The sequence below is a fragment of the Natrix helvetica genome, assembly GCF_964273705.1.
Source record: "Natrix helvetica genome assembly, chromosome: 4".
NCBI classification, from domain to species: domain Eukaryota; kingdom Metazoa; phylum Chordata; class Lepidosauria; order Squamata; family Natricidae; genus Natrix; species Natrix helvetica.
In genome coordinates, this window is record NC_138550.1 from 166,577,568 (window position 1) to 166,599,952 (window position 22,385).

General features: G+C 45.4%; 1 protein-coding gene across 4 annotated transcripts in view; it reads right to left on the bottom strand.

The window, feature by feature from the left end:
• PTK2 (protein tyrosine kinase 2) overlaps positions 1 to 22,385 on the bottom strand; it is a 265,732-nt gene that overhangs the window by 228,700 nt on the left and 14,647 nt on the right. For 2 of the 4 annotated variants that reach the window (XM_081951050.1, XM_081951049.1), the window contains exon 2: positions 3,969 to 4,031. The exons of the other annotated variants lie outside the window; for them this stretch is intronic. The gene's annotated coding sequence lies outside the window, so the exon portion shown is untranslated. The remainder of the gene's footprint in view (positions 1 to 3,968; positions 4,032 to 22,385) is intronic. 4 annotated transcript variants of the gene reach the window in all.

The window sequence follows — 22,385 nt, forward strand, 5'->3', positions numbered from 1 at the left end:
AGGACCTGTTTGGTGATAGGTCCTGGGACTCTACCTCCTCGGCGAGGACCATTTGGAGATCTTCCCGGGAGGGAGGGATTCCTGAGAGGGACTGCTCCCTGTCTGCCTGGCGTCTGGCCTTCTCAAACTGCTTGTCAAGGGCCCGCTGGCGCCTTTCAGCATCCTTGGCCTCAGCCACAGAAGGGGTTCTGGAACGCTGTTTCCCAGAGCTACCCCCACCACTCTTGCCCGCACCCCCACTCCCCGATGAGGAGGAACCCTTGTTAGGGCCCTGAGAGAGGCTCGGCCTAGTATCTTGGGAATCAGGGGGACTGGGCAGGTCCATAGTCAATGACCACACAAGATGGAGCAAGGCTATGACAAGGCAGAAGTTAGAGAGAGAGACTGGTTGCTGCAAGGGGAACAAAACAAAAAGATTTGTCAAAATTGCCATATGCACAGTAATTGAGTCAATACGTATGAAAGTATCCCATGCTTAATACCAGTCAGAGGCCCAGGGGTAGGATTGGGGCCTGCACCGAGGCGCAAGGCTCCGCAGGAGAAGCAGGGAGGAGAATGACTAGAAAAAAACCGTGCCCTGCGCTTACTTAGGCCTCCTCCCTGAGCCGGTATAATGACCGTTGGTATGGCCCAGGAACCAGCACCGCTCGCAAAAATAGGCAAAAAGACGAAGGTGGCGATCCCAGCCTGAGAAACCCTTGCTAGGCCCTGCCACCTCCAGCGGTCTCCTGATAACGAGGCTGATGCAAAATGAAGGCCATGGCTGGGCGCGCTTTTTTTCGCGCCTAAAATGGCCGCCGTAACAGCGTGGGGCTAAGGGAGAGCAAGGAGCGAACGCGCCTCGAATGGCGACGATCGCTCACTCCTCCCTGCAGCAGAGGTCCTCTAGCAGGCCGGGGAAAGAAAAAACTTCGTCTAAAATAACAAACGAGGGGCCTGGGAACGTAGGAACCTCGCCGCTGCAGCCGTGCCGTTTTAAACGACAAGCAGCAGGCCTCCGAAGCCGTCCCATAAGGATCGGCTGAGGGGCACCCCCCACCACCTTCCAGCTTACCTCCTGGCCTTCAAATGTTAATTCTGCTGGAGAAAAACGCAGCGATGAGAAGAGAAACGTCTCACAAAGTTGGGGAAATGTTAGGAAATAGAAATAAACGCAAATAGAGAGTCCAAGCCAAAAAAGGATTAATTCAGCTCAGAGTTCTAGCTAATTACGTCCAAACGGGCTGACTGAGGAAGAATTCTGGGGGATTGATCACACCAGGAGGAGGTGTGGCTAAAGGAAAAATAGTTCCTCAGTCCTAAGGGGAAGCAGACTGAATTAACCCATTGCTTGGACTCTCCAAGCGGTGTACAGGAAAAAGGCATATGCAAATCAATTAACTCTATATAATCTTTTGAAAACAGAAAGGCATATAATAAAGGAGAAAGGCATATGCAAATATCAAGATTTCAGAACTTCAGAAGCTGCAAGAAAATCAAACCTTATTCAAAAGCTGGACTTATTCATTCATACAATATTGCACCCTTGTATATCAAAATGCAAGATCACAAATGTAAGTTAATTGCAAATAACAATAGCCCTTAGACTTATATACCACTTCACAATGCTTTATAGCCTTCTCCAAGCGATTTACAGAGTCACCCTGTTGCCCCCAACAATCTGGGTCATTTTACCCACCTTGGAAGGATGGAACCTTGAGCCTGGTGAGAATCGAACTGCCAACCTGCCGGCAGCTGGGAGACAAGTAGAATGCAGTACTGCATTCTAACCACTACGCCACCACGGCTCTAATATAGTAAGTATTAGTTGTATATATGCTTGCATGTTGATATGTTGACATGTTGATAGAGAGGTTTTTCTGTGAACCATAGGGGGTGTGGTTCCATGTGCTGCTTGCATCCTTTGCTTGTTTGCGCAGCCCAGTTTCTGGCATGCCACAGCCTGATGCCGATCCACAGACCAAGGGTTGAGCCCTGTTTTAAAATACTTACCATGCTGGTTTTTGTTTGCTTTTCTGCGTTTTACCAGAGCAGCCATGAATAGAATCCATAGTGGAACTTCTGTCACTAAGCTTGGTCGAAGAGAATGCTGTACTGCACTCTACAAGTTATTTATCCAAAATAAACTGCTGGCTGATGACTCGTGCGTGAGAACACAAAGGTGGCTAAATAAAGCATGCTGCTAAAACTCTTCCTGACTTGTTTTCCAGGATTTTCAACAATAATCTCAAATGAAACAAAAATTTTTACAAGCAGGGTTAAGTACAAATGAGAGACCAAAAAGAAAACATCAATTTTTCAATGGAAATTAAGTTCCTGGCTCATTATTTTCTGACTTTCTCATAAATTGAAAATATAATTCAGCAGTTCTCAAATTGCACAAAATGACAAGCCAATGAGTCACAACTGCTTTTTGGGTGGGTCAGCAAGCTGCCATAAATTGAATCAGGATATATTTCATCACTTTCAGTAAGAGCTGAGTCCCAAACCCACAATTTATCAAAAATGAAAGGAAGCCCCTCCCTCACACACACAAAAACAAGAATGCAACAGAGTAAAACCACACTCCAAATCACTTTTTATACAGTTCCTCATCTGGTGTCAGTTTAGCAGCCAAGTGCAAAATACGCGGAGTAACTTTTCTTAGAAAACCAATCCAAAAGAAATGATCTAGAGCAGCAGCCCTCAATCTTTTGGCACCAGGGACCAATTCCCTGGAGAGAGGTTTTTCCGTGGACCAAAGGGGTGTGGTTTTGCGTGCCTCCTGCATATTGTAGATGGCCTTCGCTTGTTTGTGTGGCCCGGTTGCTGACATGTCCCGGACCCAGCGGACCGGGAGTTGGGGACCCCCAATCTAGAGCTCGTTCTAGTAAATACAATATGAAATACCACAAATCATCACCTTCAAACTTAATACAATATACTTCTGAAAGTCCATTTCTGCCAATGAAAGATGCTTTACCGTAACAATTTCATAAATGATTTGCCATCATCTTCTTCAGTCTGAGCGTGATTGGCCCCAAATCTCCCAGCTGGCTTCCATGTTTAAGGCACAACTAGAAGTCAAGATTTCCTACACTATCCAGCACTAGACTAAACTGGATCTCTTTGATACTACCCAGCTGGAGATGCAACTGAAATCTGCCTGTTTCTGAAGTCCAGCTAAATTAAAACAACCTCAGCCGAACTTAAGTAAGGCAAAGTGCTTTCTCATCAGTTCACTTCCAAATTTTGGAGCTTATTAACCCTCTTACACTTATTAAGTATTAAAATACATTTGTCTTCCTCACATTGTCTAAAAGGCCAATTGAAAAGCTGAGATAGTTATCTATCACAGCAATATTTAAGAAGCTATCTTTTTTGTTAACCAATAAGACAATTGGGCTTACCCCGCTCCTCTTGCTGATTTCTTTTAAATCCTGTGTCCCCATTGCAAGCAATTTATGGATTTCTCCCAAAATTTTACCAACAACAACCAGACAAGAAAATGCTTCCCTGCACCATAGACAGGCAACCAAACACCTCTGAAAGAAACATCTTGAATTAGCAAAGGTTGCATCCAAAAAAAGTACTAAATGCATGCGGATGAGAGCCAAAATTGCAGGAGGGGATGATGCGTGGCTTCCTACCAAATTTCTAACTTCCACAAGATCTTCCAAGAAACTAGACTCTAAATTTATTGGCTCTTTCACAGTGACTAAGCAAATAAACCCAGTAGCATTTTGTTTGCAATTGACAACATCAAGGAAGGTTCATTCTGTATTCCATCAGACTTTTGCTTGTTAGTACAAGGGAATTACCCAGGTTAACACTGCAGAAAACATGTAGTGCAGCATACAACTGAGTAAGGGCCCTGACAGCAGCATTACTGTTACACTACCCTTACTCAATTGTATGCTAGTTTATACAATATAATCTATCCATGTTTACATCTTAGCAAGCAGGAAAAACAAAAACAGAATACCTACTTTAAAAAGATGTTCTGGCTCTCAGCAGGAGGTCTGTGCCAATAAACAGATGGTTCTTTTAATCTGCAATAATAATTGGAAATAATCAAGAATATAGTTCAATATAGAGGTAGACTTCGTTTATTAACCACAATTGGGAACCGGAACTAGCAACTGGATCATTAAGTAAAAGTATGATTTTTCTTACTATTTTATTTCAACTTTCCTTGGCTTGCAGAGGTCATAAATATGAAGGGTCGCAAAGCTACTTTTCATTATTGTCATAACTGGGAACAGACACTAAATGAAATAGTCACTAAACAAGGGCTCCCTGTACACACACACACACACACACACCTACCTACAAAGAAGAATGTATTAACTAACAATCTGACTTGGTCTCTTCAGACATCATCCTTAGTGAAGCATGCAAACCAGCGACTGCATTTCATGCGTTGGATGAAAAGAGCACATCTTTCTCCTTCTGTCCCGGCCACTTTTTACAGAGGTATGAGGCACAAACTGCATCCTCATTTGGTTTGGTGCAGCAGAGCTTCACATAGAAAGCCCATACAGAGAGTGGTGAGGACAGCTGAGAAGTTTATAGGAAGCTCACTTCCTTTATTCAGGATGCTGCTTATAAGCACTCTGTGCTTAGAGCTCGAAGCATTGTTAGAGTCCTCATACACCCACTTCATGGTCTGTTTCTGTTGCTCCCCTCTGGAAGAAGGTTTTGAAGTATTTCTAGAAGGATTACCAGATTCTATAACAGTTTAGTTCCCTATGCCCTCTGTCTGGTAAACTTGCAGGAATATTTTTCTTCACCATGTATACATTCAAACTAGACTGTGATGTTTCTCCGTGTCATAAATGTGTGTTGGTATATGCATAATGGTTATCTTTTGAGAGATGAATGCAATTAAATTTCATTTTAATGTATGCTGATTAGTGTAAATTTAAAGTGACAATAAAATTTTCTGTTCTATTCTATTTCTAATCTACTTATAAGTTTTCAAATGAGCAATTTATAACTACTGAAAATCACAATTCCAAAAGCAGTAAGCATAGCCTTGAAAAATAACCCAAAATTTGATTACATTTACAATTTAATTTAAAATTCAGTATAGTTAAACTCTTCTCCCCATCCATATGTTAAATGCATTTTCTCTGCTATGTTTAAAGTTTCAATTAACAATTTCTGGAAGCTTCTAAGGGCCACACCCAAGAGTCTGAAGGTGCTTCAAACTGTAATTCCCCAGGCTTGACTTTCTTTTGGTTAGTTTCCTATCAAGACATGGAATGTGTCTAAGCCCTAAAAAGAACTCAGACTAAGTTAAAAGGACTTTATTCGCTTTGAACTAAAGCATCAAATCACGAAAAATGACCACATTCTTTATGCACAAGGCTGATTTTCCTGCTCTTTCCTTCCAAAATAGCCCTTGCTATAACACTGTTCTCTACCACTCTTATATATTTCTTATTTTCAAAGCAAAATATTTGGAGATTATGCCTCCCTTATGCCAGACTATCAATCTGTAAAATCACACTTTTCTATATTAGATCTAAGCTATTTTATTAAATACCTAAAAATATCTACCAAACCAAGTTTATCAGGTTTTTTTACTATCCCTGATGGTTAAGTTTCCATACTTTGGTACTGTAAATTCTTGAATAGATCTTGGGTATAACTAAGAGAGTGAACATATAATGCAATTTCCACTTCCCCTCCACCTAAAATGTATTAATAACATACAAGTCATCTCAGATAATAGTTTTTAAACCAAACTCTTTACACAGTTCATGTTACAGAAATGCTACCACAGTTCACATAATCAGGAGCAACTTTTCCCCACATTTACTTAGTCAAAACTACAAATTAATCAAATGAGATATATATTTCATTCACTTATTTTCCAACCTGACCTACAGTATGCTACTATCATCTCTCAAATTCCACACTGAGCAAACATTTGCATGCATAATGTGTCAAATGCAAAAAAAGGCAATATTCAACTACCCATTGAAGAAACCTCAGGAGTTTCCAATGACAGGATGGCTAGACACTTAGATAGCAGTAAAGGGAAGAAATTTGGCATGACTAAGATTTTACAGCTCTTTCAGTTCAATCTAAAGAAATGATTAGGCTCCACTTGGTCTGTCTGCTTTAAATGACTTTCACATATTAAGACTTAGTAACACAAGAGATGGATGGCAAACAATGAAAGCAGCCAGCCTTGTGTTAACAAGAACCTAACCCACGTTTTGTACAAAGATGAAAATAAAGGACGTATGAAAAAGAGGTGGAATTTGCATCACAAGAGCATAACCCTATTTTCCCTATTTCAATAATGTGGATTGGCTGCTTGGTCAAGTTCAGCCAACCAACTCTGGTTAACCAATGTTCCCCACCTTTGGTAGAAAAAAGATGCTCAGATGCATCTAGAGAAGTACAAATTCCTCCCTAAAAAGAGTGACCTAGTCTCATTAAAGGAAACTACAGGTAGTACTCTACTTACAACAGTTCATTGAATGACCAATCAAAGTTACAACGTCCCTGAAAAAAGTGACTTATGGTATGGCCTGAATCTCAGCAATAGGACGTGTTCTCCCAGGGACTCTCCAAAGAACCGTCAGACTCCCTGTTGTGTTGGGGGTGCTTAACCATAGCTGTCCTGGGGGGACAGTGAAGAGGGGGGGCGCAAGTGGGTCAGGGAACCCGCAATTCCCCTAAAACGCCTGCAATAGGGAGTTGGTATTTACCTGATACGCCTCTTCTCATAGTGGGGGAGGAGTATCCAGGATGGGTTGACCTTGTCCTCTCATTGATTGGGCTGAGTTAGATAAGCTCTTTGGGCCACGCCCTGGTCACCAGGTGCCACCCAGTTATTGGCGAAGAACCTTATCCGACTCGCTGTGTCATCCACTCCAGACTTCATCTTAGTTTCAACCTTTATTTATTTCAACAGAACAGCTCAACCATCAAACATAACGCTCATGTCACATAACCATATCAGGGAGGGGCTGGATACTCCTCCCCCACTATGAGAAGAGGTGTATCATGTAAGTACCAACGCCCTTTCTCCATAGTGAGGGGAGGAGTATTAGGATGGGACATACCAAAGCTTACACGTCCCTAGGGAGGGTTACCCATGTTAAGAGCTCGCACAAACCTTATGCCTGGTGAGGCGTCACCTCCACCCTGTGCACAGCCTGCAACACCCTACGCCCAAATGAAGCCTCTGCAGAGGCAAAGGAGTCCAGTTTGTAGTTCCTCACGAATGGTGAGGGGGAAGACCACGTAGCTGCCCTAGAGATCTCAGTCAATGAGGCCTGGATGGCCCAGGCCATTGAGGTGGCCGTGCTTCATGTGGAATGCACTGTAATAGAGCTTGGTTTTTGCAGACGTCGTGCTTGATAGACAGTAACAACACAGGCTCGTAACCACCTGCCTATGGGGGTGGATGTCACCTTGTTCCCCAGGGATCCCGGCTGCAAAGAGACAAACAGAGGTTCAGACTTCCTGTTCGGCCGGGTTCTTCTGAGGTAAATCCTCAGAGCCCTCCTTACGTCCAAGGTGTGCCACTTCCTCTCTAACGGCTGAGAAGGCTCCGGGCAGAAATTGGGCAATATCAGCTCCTGAGAGCGATGGAAGCTGGAGCACACCTTAGGGATGAAGGAGGGGTCCTACCTTAGTACCACCCTGTCCTGGTGGAACACGCAGATATCCTCCCTGGCCGACAGAGCCTGTAGTTTGGATATCTGCCTGGCTGAGGTGATGGCCACCAGAAAGGCCACTTTAAGAGTCAAAAACTTAAGAGACGCAGCCCGCCTGAAGGAAGTCCAGAACCTGCGGGATCATGGCTCGAACCGGATCGTGGCCCCTGCAGCTGCACCATGTTGAAAAGGCACGCCATGTAGCGCTGTAAATGCGCTCCATGGAAGGTCTGCAAGCCGCCTGAATAGTCTGTATCACCCTGGGGGAGAAGTGGCCTTCCCTCAGGATGCTCCACTCAAGCGCCAAGCGGTCAACTGAAGCCACTGAGGGTCTGGGTGCTCCAGCGATCCCTGGCTGAGGGAGATCCTCTCCTGGGTGATCCTCCAGGGCCTGTCCACTGAGAGAGATTGGAGATTGGCAAACCAAGGCCTCCGGGGCCAGTGTGGGGCAACCACCACCACCTCCGCCCCCTCCTGCAGGATTTTCTGTATGACTTTGGGAATCAGGGGTAATGGTGGATAGGCATAGAGGAGCCCCCGGGGCCATGGGCGTCGGAGAGCGTCCCCCCCTCCGCCCCCCCCCCGTGTCTGATACCTAGAATAAAACCTTGGAAGCTGGGCGTTGAGAGGGGTGGCGAATAGGTCGACCTCCAGGTGTCCCAAGTGCCTTGCCACTTCCTTGAATATTGCCAGCTGCAGCCTCCACTCTAAATTGTCCACCTTGGTCCGGCTAAGCCAGTCGGCTCTGATGTTGTCCACCCCCACTATATGTTCCACAGTCAATGACAGAAGGTTCCTTCATGAGGGCCTCCGATCTGGTCCCCCCCCTGTCTGTTTATATGAGCCTTCGTGGTGATGTTGTCTGTGAGAACTAAGATGTGGCTGCCCCTGACAAGGTGATGAAATTGAAGGTGGGCCCGGCAGACCGCCCTGAGTTCCAACCAGTTTATGTTATGAGTCAGTTCCGCCTGGTTCCATTGTTCTTGTGCCATCTGAGCCCACAGATGGGCGCCACATCCAAACAAGCTTGCGTCCATTGTTACCATCACCCTGTCTGGCGTTCTGAAGATCTCGCCTTTGGAGATTGCCAGCGATGTCCACCAAGTCAGTGAGTGGGATACTTCTGTGGGCAGAAGAACCTTGGTCTTGGAGCAGCTCATGCGCCTTCGCTGGAAAGGTAAAAGGAACTATTGGAGGTCTCTGGTGTGGAACCGAGCCCAAGGGACAATACCAATGGCAGACACCATGGTGTCAAGCAGCTTGGACAGTGTGGCTAAGGATACCCTATGCCCCCTGGCTACCTGAGCGGCTAGCTGCCTAAGAGAGAACTGTCTTTCTGATGACAGAGAAACCATGCCTGCCTCTGTATCTATCAGGGCTCCTAGGTGGACCAGACTAGTGGAGGGGTGAAGGTGGCTTTTGGCCAGGTTTACCGAAAACCTGTGGCCTCTCAGGACTGCCATAGTAGTGTCTAGATCCCATAGTGCACCCTTGAAGGAGGAGGACTGCAACAGCAGGTCATCTAAATAACATTGAATTCAAACAGGAACCAGCCTCAGATGAGCTGCCAATGCCACCATTACCTTCGTGAAAACTTGAGGGGTGGACAACAACCCGAAAGGCAGGGCTCGATACTGGAAGTGGTGCCCTAGATAGCAGAACCTGAGAGGTTTATGGTGTTCCGGGGCTATAGGTATATGCAGGTATGCCTCTGTGAGGTTTATGGAGGTGAGAAAATCTCCCTGCCTAATCCCTTCCAGGATGGAATGCAGTGAATGCATCTTAAACCTCCGATAGCAGATGAAACGGTTCAGGCGTTTCAAGTCAAGAATCACTCTCCAACCGTCCAAGGCCTTAGGAATTACAAAGAGAATAGAGTAGTACCCCTAGCCTTGCTGCTCTAGAGGCACTGGCTGGATGGCCCTGATGTCCAACAAGTGTTGGATGGCCTCCTGCATCAGCAACCTCCAGGTTGGGTTGCTTGAGACAGGGCAGCTCCAAAAGGAACTCGGGGGGTTGGAGAGGAACTCGAGTGAGAGACCATGCCGAATAGTGTTCTGGACCCACTTGTCAGAGGAGGTTAAGTCCCAGAAATGGATCACTACACTCGCAACAGGCTACAGCAGGGGTGTCCAACCTTGACAACTTTAAGGCATTGCTGGCTGAGGAATTCCTGGAGTTCAAGTCCACAGATCTTAAGGTTGGATAACGTGGGCTACAGGGTTTCCAAAGTTCCTTACTGTAGTAGAATTCTACAATTCTAGAATGCTTCGTCCTGTCTCTGGTACTTTAGATCTCTACTAGACAGCTGACATGCTGAATAATGCCTGGCTACAAAAGCAGACAAGATGAAAGCCAAGAAACCAAAGCTTAATCCAGGCAAAACAGAGTTGTTAGTGAATGGTTAACCTGCCCAGATTATGATAGTTAAATGCGATTTGCAGAACATTCCATGAACAAGCTGTTCTGTCCCCAGAATGGCTAGTTTCAAGTAGTCTGTATCCAAGTCAAAACAAGCAAGCTTCAGGGAGGGTTTTATTTCGCCAAAATATGGATGCATTTCAGAAATATTTCTGCATTTGGGTGGTTTTGGTTTGGTTTGGTTTCTGCAACTGCGATTGGAGGTTTTCATGTGCCTTGCAACTGGAGAATTATTCCTCACATTCTCCTGTCTAGACCAGTACAGATGGCGGGATCATTCATGTCCTTAATGCTCCTGCATTAATCTTGGAGGACAGGGATCACAGTGCAGTTATAGAGCCAACCAAGAGGATTTAAGGAGCACTTGACACAGAGGCAGAGTTTCCAACTCTGTCTTTGGAGAAAGATTGACTGAAGACTAAACCATACATTGCTGAAAGGGACCGCTGGACGCAAAGCTGGACTAGTAATTCTGCTGGACTGAGGGTGACTGGTACTAACTATTGGGCTTCCCATCTACCCCGACGTGTCCTCCACAGATCCAAGCCCATTTATTTTGGTTTAGAGCAGGCGTCTTCAAACTTGGCAGCTTTAAGACTTGTGGACTTCGACTCCCAGAATTCCCCAGTTGAAGTCCACAAGTCTCAAAGCTGCCAAGTTTGGAGACCCCTGCTTTAAAGTGAGTTTCCCCTTAGCATAGTATGGTGAATGATTGAATTCACTGGATAAAGAGAGAAAAATCCCTTGACTCCCATTCTCTTGCACTTTTTATGTTAAAAGAACATTCCATCCCTCCCTCAACCCTCCCTCCCAAATATTTGTGAGAATTATTCCAATTAATTTCTAGTCTGCTGGCCCTCGTAGCACTTCTAGACACACAATTTATATTCATTTATATAATTTAATTTAGGCACAGTCCAACTTCCAAACCAAATCTGGACAGCTCCCAATGTAATAAATAACAGAAATACAAAACAAGATGGAATCTGATCACTCAGTGCAAAAAACATAGCTAACATCCACCTAAACCAAGGCTTGGTCATTTAGCTAAGGCCTTCAAGGCTTTGAAGAACCTTTATTCTGCCTCAAACAAGACCTGAAATTAGAATCCTCCCCTCCCTCCCATCCTCCAAAGCATTGGACAAGACATAGCTAAAAGAGTTAGATTGTCGGAGGGAAAGTAACATTAAAGCACGGGTGTCAAATTCGCACACATTGCTGTCACATGACATTTTGCAGGGTTTTTCCCACTCGCTGTTCTGACCTAGGCTTCCTGAGAAAGCATAAATCACAATCTTAGTCCCAAAACCCCTCTTTTATTTATATGGCTGTAAATTATGGTCAACAACCGTCCGCAAGGCTTCACAAACAGTCCATGTCTGCTCAAGTTGTCGCAGTCTTTCAGGGGAATGTTATAAGCACCCACTTTTATCTCCCTTGAAACGCTGCCAGAGACCTAATTGCCAATGAAGAGCAAGGCCAAACTTAGCACAGAGTCAAACAGAAATTTTCAAAGCTTGAACCAACCAGATGAACTAATTGCTTCCTGTAAAAGCTCACATTCTGTTTGCTCCTCCTTTATGTCTTATGGGGGGGGGGGGCAATCATCTCCAAGCCTTACTCCCAAGTCGATCCTGTTTTCTTAATTGTTCTTACCTTCTGGCAGCTCTGCGCATGCATACACTGGGAACAGGCTCCGGTTGCTCTTCTGCCTCGCTGATGTCAAACTCCGGAGGCTCCAGAGACAGCAAATAACTACCAGATGGCCTTGGTCCCCTCTCTGCCTCCGAGCCCTCATCCAAGCCTTCTCCAGACTCCAGGACTGGCCCATTTTCCTCCCCAGCCTCCTCACTGTCAGAATCTGCTGCCAGCTCTGCTGGCCGCTGACAGGCCACAACATTTGTAGAACTGGGAGTCGTGGTCTGAGAGTGACGCATCCAGTTCACAGGCTGCCAGTTTGACACCCCTGCACTAGGGTTTGCTGGTGAAGGCAGGTAAAGGTAGCTATGGTTAAGTACCGTATTTTTCGGAGTATAAACACACCTTTTTCCCTCAAAAAAGAGGCTGAAAATCTGGGTGTGTCTTATACACTGAATACAGCATTTCCAACCTCCCCAAACCCCTCCCCCTTCACCAAAATGGACATGCATAGCCTTTAGGAAGCTTTCAGAGTGCTCCTGGGGGCTGGGGAGAGCAAAAATGAATGAAAAATGGACCAATTTTTGCTCAATTTGGGGGGGGGGGGCGAGCCCCCAGGAGCACTCTACAAGCCTCCTAAAGGCTATTCATGCCCTTGTTTTGGAAAAAAAAAACAGGCCCATTTTTGTGAAAAAAAGGGCCATTTTTGGGAGGTCTGCAGAGTGCAAAAACCTTTTTTTTAATTTGCCTCTTCAAAATCTTGGTGCATTTTATACTCTGAAAAATATGGTAACTGGTTTTTAGTATCATGTCAATTTCTTCTGAGACAACAATGGTCTCACCAGTTATAAACATATAGCATTGCCCATGAAAATGTTCTGGTCAGCAGCATATCAGACAGGTAAAAAAAGATGAATATCCTTCCATACTGGTTGCACATTACCTGACTCCCTGGAAGCCAAGTAAATCCTTTTTTTTTGTAACAAAATTATCACAACAATTCTTATGAAGAAGTAGTTAGTCCTCATCAGGTTGAGAGGTATGACCTTCAAAAGAAAAGCAAACAGAATGCTGAAGGCGACATCAAAGATACACAACTGTGCATGTGCATGCAAGACTGTGTTTAAATTCACACAGAAGTGATGACATGCAAATGATCAGTACATGCTGGCTTGCTTCTTCTTAATTGCTTAATCTCATGCATTATATGGATGTCTCTGGTGCCTGCTGAACCGGGGATTCAATTTGCCTTTATATATAAAACAAGCATCTTCCTCTTCTTCTTCTTTTAAAAAAAAGCCATTTGAAAACTCCATAATTTATAGGACGAAAGGCCATGTGCAGTGTGATCATAAATATCTAAACTGAGCAAAGTCATCATCAACATGGTTCAATTATCTTTTCCAAAAGTTCTATGCTTTGATTTGCTCTTTTGCAATTTTTGACCTTGTTACCATTCTTTCCTAATCACACTCTGGGTAATCTGTTGTGCCCTTTTATTTGTGAATATTTTAGGATGGAGGAGCCTGCTACATTGTTGGGGACTGCAGAGGGCAGGTGCACCCTCTTTCTATCGTTTGTTTTTAGCAATTAACCAGGGAAGAAAGAGCCAAATAATCTGCAGGTGATTTTTCAAAATATTGGAATTGGTAGAAACAGCCCTCATACTTTCCAAAGTCATGTTCAAGCATAGATAGCACACATTTTGATAGTGTAGTTTGTTTAAAATATTATTTTAAAAAACCTTTAACGTACCAATGACAATTAAATTAATATTTTCTGTCATATAATTGAGTTTTATCTTTTGCAAGAGAGCAAGAACACAGGTAGCTTCACACTCCATACAGCAGTTAGAATATTTGTATGCTCAAGGCAAATGGCTCAAGGAAATCTATAGGTAAGGCTACCAGATCTGGGCCACCAAAATCCAAATAAACTTTAATTTGCAACAAAGAAGCATTGGCTTACCTGAAGATTCTTCTCTGTGCGCTGCGGGAGAGTCCAAGCATGGGTTAATTCTGTCTGACTGCCCTGCACTGAATTGAAAGATCTTTAGCCATGCCTCTGGTGCTGGCACCTAAGATTTTTTCGATGAAGGCGTGGACCTGTAAGTCTGTTCAACAGTGGTTCCGTTATATATGTCATAAAGTCAAAATTGTTCACATCAGTCATAAATTCAGGAATAGATCACATCGATGGAGCTGGAAGCGTTGAGAGACCCTAGGGCGGGGTTGGACTCTCCCGCACAGAGACGACCGTTCTCTGTGCGGGAGACCAATGCTTCTTCTCCTGTGTGCTGCTTGGAGAGTCCAAAAATGGGACATACCCAAGCTAAATGTCACTAGGGCGGGGAGTACTCGAGTCAATGGTCTCTCCAGTGGAATGTATACCCTGAAGGACTCGTCTCCCAAACGCTGCTTCCGCGGACGCAAATTTATAATTTTGCACAAACTGAGACTGTGATGCCCACGTTGCCGCTCTGCAGATTTCTTCTATGGGCGCTTGGCTCGCCCAGGATGCTGTGGATGCGGCGCTCCTTGTGGAATGGGCCGTGATGTTGCACGATACCTGTTTGAACTGAAGCTCGTAAGCAAGGGCAATGCAAGTGCGCAACCATCGGCCAATGGTGGCAGAGGTGATTTTATATCCATAGTGGCCAGCTGAAAGAAAATGAAGAGAGATTCCGACTGCCTGAATGATGCTGTACGCTTAATATACTTGCGAATAGCTCTGCACACGTCTAGCTTGTGCCATCTGCATTCTTTAGGATGTCTCAGGTAAGCACAGAAGTCCAGAAGGATGATCTCCTGGCTCTGATGGAACCATCGCGTAACGATGATAGTGACGAGAAAGGTAGTTTTGAAAGTCAAGTGTTTCAAGCTACATGATCAGAGGGGTTCAAATGGTGGACCGATCAGTGCCCTAAGTACAATGTTCAATTCCCAAGTCGGATATCGATGGACGACTGGGGACCTCAAGTTGGTGGCTCCCTTCAAGAAACTGCGAACCCTGGGATGACTTGCCAGAGAAAGGTGCTTGCTGGGGGCCAGGACAGTGGTGAGCGCCACTACATGGCGATGAAGTGTGTTAGCCGCCAACCCTTGGATGGAATAGGGCCCCCTGGCTGAGAGAGACCTCTTCTGAAGGGATTCTCCAGAGTTTGGTGATTGATAGGCTTACGAGGTTGGCAAACCATGCCCATCTGGGACAAAAAGGTGCTACCCGAAGCACCTCTGCCTGTTCTGAGAGGATCTTGCGGATCATGCTGGGAAGGAGTGGTAACAGCGGAAACTCGTAGAGCAGGCCGGGTGGCCAGCAGCAAAGCAGGGGATTGACTCCCTCTGCTCATGGGGATCGGAATCTGGAGAAGTGCGGTAGATGCGTGTTCTCCGGAGTGGTGAATAGGTCGACTGACGGAAGGCCAAACCTCTGTATCATTTTGAAGAAGAGGTCTGGGTGCAGGCGCCACTCTGAGTGATTGATAGTGGCCTTGCTCAGCCAGTCCGCCTGAACGTCACTCACCCCGGAGATGTGCTCCGCTCGAAGAGATGACAAGTGCTTCTCTGTCCACTTCCCCAGGCATTCTGCCTCCGCCATCAACGATTTGGACTGGGTGCCACCCTGGCGGTTGACATGTGCCTTGGTGGCAACATTGTCCATGAGTAGCATTACATGGTGACCTTCAACGGTTGACTGGAAGTGAAGAAGAGCTAATCTCGTGGCTTTTACCTCCAGCCAGTTTATGCTGTGCTTGAGATCACTGGCGGACCACCTGCCCTGTGCAACTTAATAATAATAATAATAATAATAATAATAATAATAATAATAATAATAATAATAATAATAATAATAATAATAATAATAATAATAATAATAACTTGATTGTTGAGTTGGGCTCCCCATCCAAACAGGCTGGTATCTGTTGTGATGGTCAGACGATCTGGCTTGCAGAAGAGACTGCCCTTGGTCAGTGCAGGGGACTGCCACCACTGCAGGGATTGTTGGACCTTGTGGGGAACAGGAATCAAGACAGGAGAGCTGCTGGCCTTGGCCCTTTGGTGGGGCAGGAGACACCACTGTAGATGCTGCAAGTGCAACCTTGCCCACGGCACAATCGACAGGCAAGAGATCACTTTGCCAAGAAGCTTCGACAACAGTGCAATGGGCACACTTCGCGAAGTCCGCACCTGGTGTGCCAGGCGTCTGATGCTGGAAATCCACTCCTGAGACAGGAAGACTTGGCAATTGGCAGTGTCTATTATAGCCCCAAGATGCAGCAACCTGGTGGTGGGAGTGAGGTGGCTTTTTTCCAGGTTGACGGAGAACCCGTAGTATTGAAGAGTTCTCATTGTCACCTGCAGGTCCCGGACTGCTTGTTGATAAGATGACAACTGAATGAGGATGTCGTCCAGGTAGGCTTGGAGTCGCACTGGACGTGACCTCAGTGATGCTGCTACAGCTGCTAGAATCTTTATAAAGGTCCTCGGGGCCGATGACAGGTCAAATGGCTGAGCCCTGTATTGATAATGGTGGCCCTCGTAATAAAATCTCAGGAATCTGCGGTGAGCCCTGCGAACTGGGATGTGGAGGTAAGCTTCTCTGAGATCTATTGATGTTAGCAGATCTCCTGGTCTGATGCAGCTCCATTAGGGTCCTTTTGGCTGGGGAGGATGGGGTGGGACAGCGGATGAAGTGGCAGGGGGAGAGGAGATGACTTCCAGGGTCAGACCCAGTCGGATGGTTTGTAGTACCCACTGGTCTGACGTGCTCTGCTCCTATTGGGCCTGAAACAACTGCAGGCGGCCTCCAATGGGAGCCATCTGTTGATCGTCACTTGTAGTGACAGAAAGGCCTGGAGCCTGATCCGCCACGAAAAGGAAGCTTGGAAAAGGACTGTTGTCAGCCCCTATCCCAAAATGGCTGACGGTCCTGGGGGCCAATCGGATCCCTGGACATATGGATGGTTGTACTGACCCGTGCTAGTGGATGTTTCAGGGGCACGAAAGGACTGCTTTCTGAAATAGCCAGAGCCTCTACGCTTCACCTTCTTGATCACAGAAGGCATGACCTTCTTTTTATCTTTGTTCTCAATGAGAACCGGGTCCAAAGCCTCCCTAAAGAGTTTTGCTTCCTTGAAGAGCACTGAGGTCAACTTCCACTTGGACCTCATATCAGCGTTCCAGTGGCAAAGCCACAGGAGCCGCCTGGTGGTGACATTGGAGGCTAAGGCCCTAGAAGCAAACTTAGGGGAATTAAGAGTGGCATCCATTGTGTATTCTGCTGCTGCTAAGATCTTGTTTAACTCCTGTCTCAATTTGGTATCGCCCACTGGCAGTTTAGAGGAAAGTTGACAAAGCCAGAGAAGAGAGGCAGAGGTGGCCGTCTTTATGGCCCAGGCAGCCACCTGGTGGGTCTTGTGACATGCTTTTTCCGACCTCTTGTCCTTTCAGACCCTCTAGAAGGTCGGGCGGCAAGACAGAGGAAGATGTGAAGGCCTGCACTGGTGGATCCACCTGAGGCAGTTTTAATGGATCCTCCAAGGTGGAATCCACAGTATAGAGCTTCTTGTCACTGTTGCTAGGCATGGTGAGGGTGCCTGGTTGGGCCCACTGGCGCTGTACCACATTCAGAAATAATTTGGGAATTGGCACTATCTCTTGAGGAATGACAGGTTCCTCAAAGAATTCTTCACTGGGATCCGATGGGTCAGTTGTGGCCTGGTCAGGAGCAGAAACCCCTAAACAGGTGGCAGCTTTGGCCTTACTTAGAATAGTCTTGAAGGAATAATGTTTAAAGAGACCAACAAATGCTGGCTTGTCAGGTACAACACCCCCATCATTGGAGAATCCTGCTCAGGTAAGACGTCCTCGTCCACAGCCAAGTCTTCACTATCCAGTGAAGAATGAGGAGAGGCTGACCTCTGGGTCGGCTCTTGCGGGGAAACCCTATCGGACCTAGACCTGCTAGGGCGTTTGAATCGCTGCTTGAGACCTTCCACAATGCCCTAGAATATGGCCCTAGCTATCACCTCTTGCATTTCAGGAGATAATGCGGGCCCTTGATCCTCTGCAGGCCTGGCCCATTTAGAGGGCTGGATCAAGGACTGCTGAGGAGCCAGTGGCATGACTGAAGGAAGCTCCTCCTCAGTCTCAAGCGGACAATGAAAAAGATCTGTGTTGTCCATCATGGATGGCCTGAGAGAACCAACTGACACTAGAGATACATCAGGTGAGAACTCCTGTCCCTCGTCCTGTCAGTTATGGGGGGTTTGAGGGCAACAGGAACTGGCACCTCAGGTGGAGCCCGAGATGATGGTTCTGAATGGGCTGCTGTTGAGGTGCGCTGAGCCTTCGCAAATTGCCTCTCAAGCGCCTTCTGGCACCTGAGGGCCACCTTATCCTGGGCCTTGGCCTGCTTTTTGCCCCCTGCCTGATGATGCTTGCTGAGGGCCTCTGAAGCCACTTTACTCGCCTGTCTGGCAAACCCCCTGCTGCTTGAAGAAACCGGCTGGTCTGATTCATCAGGAACTCGCTCTGCCATGACAGGATTGGTGTGTTAGCTGGCACAGGTCAAACTCGTTTGACTCACCACCTGCTGTACTGGGGCTGGTGTAAAGACCTGGTGAGAGGTGGAGCTGATGAGAGCTGCAGACGATGTCCGTATTCCGCGAGCTTGAGGCTCCCAGCGCACTGCAGATGACAAGCTGAGGCAAGCTGAGGAGTATGACCTCTGGTAGGTCACAAACTCCGCTGCCGCACCAATCAAGGGGAGACCCACTGATTACTGTGGAGATCACCCACAGGATGGCCGGACACAGAGACTCCTGCGGCAATCTGTTAAGGCCAACGCTATTCGGGCGGCTGCAACAACGCAAGGTCCCTCCCAATGTCCAATGCTTCTAATTTGAATCAAAATGGCCATTACGTTGAAGGCAGGAAAACTAGTCCATTTAAAATGGCCGCCATCTTCAAGGTGCTCAGAAAATGGCTGCCGCAACACAGGGAAAGCTTGAGGACTAGCTAGCCGCTGCAGCCACATGACGATAGCGCAAATGGCTGGATCCTCGCACCACTGACCGCTGAGCTCGATTAAGGATTTGTGAGGGTGTCAGCACTCCGACCCGCTCCTGTGGCCCACAGCCACCTGACGGCCACCCGCACCCAAACAAAACCCAGGGCACGTCGGCTAAGTGATCGTTGATGAGGAAAGGGTGGGGGAGTTTTAAAACACTCACCAATCTGCTCTCTACAAGGGGAAGGTAAGAATAAGGAGAAATAACTAAGACAGGCTGGTTTGGAGAGTCCAAGTAATTGGTAATTCAGGAACCACATTAGAACACATCCACTGGGCTAGACTGAATTGAAAAAATCTGAGGTGCCAGCAGCAGAGGCATGGCTAAAGATCTTTCAATTCAGTCCAGGGCAGTCAGACAGAATTAACCCATGCTTGGGTATGTCCCATGCTCGGACTCTCCATGCAGCGCACAGGAGAGGAGTACTTTCTATGTCTTCTGCAAATGGTATACAAATAATGCACCATATTTTTTGGACTATAAGATGCATTCCCCCTCCCCCAAAAAGTGGGTGGAAACGCCTTCTGCATCTTATAGCGCTAATGTTGCTAAAGCCCCACCCACCTGCCAGCCTTCACCCTTTGGCCTCTACCTCCCAGCAATTTGCCTCTTTGCAGCAAACAGCAAACAGCCTGTTCAGCTTCAGCACAGCCTGATTTAGCATGAGCAGCTGATTGACGGTTGGATCGGCCTCCCGAATACTGATGATCAGCTGTTCCAGCCTGCAGGGATTGCTGCCACCTTTGCGCACCCCATTTTTTAGCATCCATGTGCCCCATTTTCAGCCTCTGCACACCCTGTTTTCGGCCTCCGTGTGTCCGATTTTCTGTGCGTGCTGTTTGGCGGTGATAGGCAGTGGCAATCCCTGCCACCTGGAAAAGCTGATTGTCCGTATTCCGGGAGTCTGATCCAACCACCTATCAGCTGCTCCTGCTAAATCAGTCTGTGCTGAAGCTGAACAGGCTGTTTGCTGTTTGCTGCAAAGAGGCAAATTGCTGGGAGGCAGAGGTGGATTTTTTTTCTTGTTTTCCTCCCCAAAAGCTAGGTGCATCTTATAGTCTGGAGCGTCTTATAGTCCCAAAAATATGGTAATATTTGCTACCGATAACAATAGAATATTCAAAGTCCTTTATACCTAATTCCTCAACAATCCCATCATCATCTATAGAGAATACAATGTGAACAGCTTTAATACATACGCTATAGTACTTTCCCACACTCCAGGAGTAAAAGTAAAAGTAACTAGGTCGCTTATCCAGAATTATTTTTTGTGTGATTAATATCAATTAAGATAAAAGGCTACAAATTTAAATTGCTTCACCCATAAGTCTCATTATTTCTAACCTGGATTTTGTTGTGAATAATATGAAAATATTTTATATACAGGTCCATTTTTTCAGCACAGCAGTCAACAATCAAAAGGTTACAAAAGCCTTTTAATGCTAGTAATGTGAGTTTTATTCATTCACTGAAATGTTTCTGAACCTTGATTTTTCCCAGCAAAAAGAAGCACAAAGGGGCTGGCTTCAGTATTAAAGCTGTAGGGAAGTGTTATAAAAGTATTTGAACAGGGTACAGTATTTCATAAATTGCATCAACATCAGTGAAACATTCTTCCTTGGAGCATTAAAGCAGCCACATGCTCTGAAAATCTGCACACCGACTGCTTTGATCCACACTTCAGGCTCGGTCCCAGTGGATGCGGTGTCTGAATGGACACATAATATGCAGACAATCAGGGAAAGCCTTCAAAACAGCTGCAACTAAGCTTTCTCCAAAGGACTTTAATAATGTTTCAAGGAGGCGTGCTTCCTCATGCCAGTGCACTTTTGTGAAACAGCCCTGTTGTACCCCATTTCTTAACAGGTGGCAACACCTGGCTGACCTCATAAAGAAAACGACACGTCCACAGAGGGGCCAGAAGCCGAACTCAAAATGGAGACTTTACCATACCACATACCGTAATCCCAGACAGGTTTTTAAAGTATTCAGTAAGGATACTATAGAATTACACATTCAATGCTTGTGAAAATAACTCAGTTTTGATATCCATAATTATATCAATAAAGGAGATAATAAAATAAAGCCTATATTTTAGCTTTAGATAATAAACATTTTAAAAGACAGAATCAGAGAATAATATGAAAAGCTTTATTCTTTGGTTGACAACAAAAGCCTCCTTGTTAATAACACACCTGTCTCTATTCATCTACAGGCACACTATTTGTAACACAGGTGTCATTAAACTGCTACAATAATTTACAACTTGAGTAACCTGATCATTAAAAACCTAATTAATATGAAATTATATCCTTAGTCCAGCAATCACTCTTTTAACCATTTTGTCATCAGATGAATCCAGGCCCATAAAATTGATGCAGACTACACAAAACCAATAAATACAAGAGTCGCCCTACTCTACAAAAAAACCTTGTGTCAAATCAGTTTAAAGTTAATGATGGCCTTCTTTGGAAGGGAGGCGATGCATTACTATTAGCTATTTCCAAGCTGCATTTCCCAAGCAGTTCTGGGGAAAAGTCAGGTTTTGGCCTCCAGTCTGAAAAACTGAAGTTCCGCGGAGACTTCTTTTTAGTGGTTTATTCATTTTCTATTACACACTTTTATCAGTAACAAAGCAATTGCAATTATGACTCAGTTCCTTACCCTGCTCTGCTACAGCCACTGTTACTATTTCTACGTTCAAATATTTCAGGAGTAAATATATGCACTGCAGAATGGCCCTCTAAAATAAAAAGATAGATGATGGCATACAAGGCATGAGGAACTGACCAGCTACCTTATGAACAGTAGAAGTTGTGTAAATGCAGGATGGGCCAAGGGGCTGAATGCAAGAAGCTTCTCTACTGAGCTAAATGGAAAAGACTTCTACAAAAATAAGCAATGCTTAATAGTACAAGTTATCCATTTTAAATAGCTTGGTTTAATTTATTTACTATACTTGCATAGTCTCCCATCTCATATTAATGACTGGTCAGTTAGCATCATAAAATGATCAATACAATAACAGTTTCAGTATTTTCCATGTTAGTTATAGCATGTAACCAAAACACATCCAAAGGAAACTATTTATTTCTCAGAAGCAGCCTAAAAATAAGCTAGCAAGAGATGGGTCAAAATCACAATATGCTTCCTTCCTCCACATCCTTTTAAAGGTTAAACAAATGAGTGGTCATATGAATAACATTATCCACACTAGACAGGAAGAATCTCATTTCATAGCACTGGTGAAGGCTTTGTAATTCCGAAAGGCAATGTTCTTGATATACTATCATCACAAGCCCATCCTGCTATAACAGGATTGTTAAACTGGTGGTCCACAGACCGGATGCATCACACGTAGGCCACGCCCAGCCCAGCTCAGCTCTGCAAATGGGAAAAACGTCACAAAATGCCATGTGACGGCAACGACCCGTCAGGTTTGACACCCGTGTGCTATAGAAATTCACCAGTTTACTTCCCAATTTTTTAGTATCTATGTGACGGCATTAAAAACGGAATCTCTGAAATGTTGTATGAATCACACAATAGATGTTTCTATTTCATCCTTACTGTTTAGCTACATGATTTAATAT